The 1,243-nt window shown below is 43.2% G+C and overlaps 1 pseudogene; it reads right to left on the bottom strand.

Moving 5' to 3' along the window:
* Positions 1-367: 367 nt before the first annotated feature.
* LOC149553748 (MADS-box transcription factor 23 pseudogene) lies at positions 368-855 on the bottom strand (annotated as a pseudogene).
* Between the last annotated feature and the right edge of the window lie 388 nt (positions 856-1,243).

Below are 1,243 nucleotides of genomic sequence, written 5' to 3'. Positions count from 1 at the left end.
CCCTCTACAATATCAGGGACCTTGTCCTGATCTCCATCCCTGGGAGCAAAAGAATTAATGTAAGCCTGAGCCAACTCTCTGAGATTGCCCTTCACGGGCTTGTAAGTCAGTCTCATGTATTCTTTGATTGGTATGAGTTTTATCTCCGCTGCTACCAGTAAACCCAATGTACCCTGTGACTATGGGATTGCATAGAATAGATCCGAAAACTTGTTATCTTTTGTAGATCTAACCAATCTTCCATCTGCCAAAACAATCTCATAAGCCACAACAGTATCAGCAAATAGCCCATAAAGGTAGGAACTGGTGCGGTGAGCGTGGACCATAGCCATTGATCGAACCTCCAATAGTAAGATCATCTAGCTCTCTATTCCTCTGTACTGGTAGCTATCTGTTCCTCTGTTCTGGCAGTTTTGCACTCCAACAAAAGCTGCTCCTTTCTTGCCCTAATCTGACTCATTCCAAATTCGATTTGTCATTCTAGTTGTTGCAGATCTTTCATAGCTAGATTTGATATCTTCTCTCCCATCATGTTCTCTTTCCATAACTATAACTGCTCGACTTGATGTTTCAGTCTTGCTAGCTCGTGGAATTGGTTTTCTTTATCATTTTCAATTAATCATGATTGGGATCCTTTTGGGCATCTTTTGTACCGCTCCAATATATTTTTCATGCTAAAACTGGCGAATTCAATCAATTTTCCCATGCTGGAAAAGATGATGAGTGCAATATCTGCATCGCATAGTATGCCAATTCTTGAGTTTTTTTCAGCAATCCTGCTCTTCTCTTTAAAAATGTGACTTGTCTGCTTGTTGCATTCTCTATCCTCTTGATCTCTATCTTTCCCCGGCCCATGTTTTCTTGTGCTTTTTTGCCAGGATTGTGTATTTTGGCCTTTCTAGATTTAAGAGCAACGTTGATGTCATTGCAGAAGATTTGGATGTGCAGGGGCAGGCCAGATTGGAGGATGCATGGCAGAGGACGCTGCCTCTTGCACAGTGGTGCCGCGCACACCACTTTCCTGTACGATGCCGAGGGGTTGAAGATGGGGTCCTTCTGCTAGTAACACCTGGCGCAGGGCATACACTGCAGCCATACTATGACACTGCCTGTGTCCAGCACCATGTAGCTGTACCAAGCCGAACTCATGTGGCTTATTAGGAGTTTTCAATAGGCCAACCTTCAAACTATTAGCTGAATCATCCTTCACCGCGATAAATTAGTAAGCTTTAGACTTTGAATC

The sequence above is a fragment of the Cupressus sempervirens genome, chromosome 6 (genome assembly GCF_028749045.1).
Source record: "Cupressus sempervirens isolate cs-2001-9-10 chromosome 6, ASM2874904v1, whole genome shotgun sequence".
Taxonomy (NCBI): domain Eukaryota; kingdom Viridiplantae; phylum Streptophyta; class Pinopsida; order Cupressales; family Cupressaceae; genus Cupressus; species Cupressus sempervirens.
The sequence above is the reverse complement of the archived record's forward strand: the minus strand, read 5'-3'. Positions and strand labels throughout refer to the sequence as shown.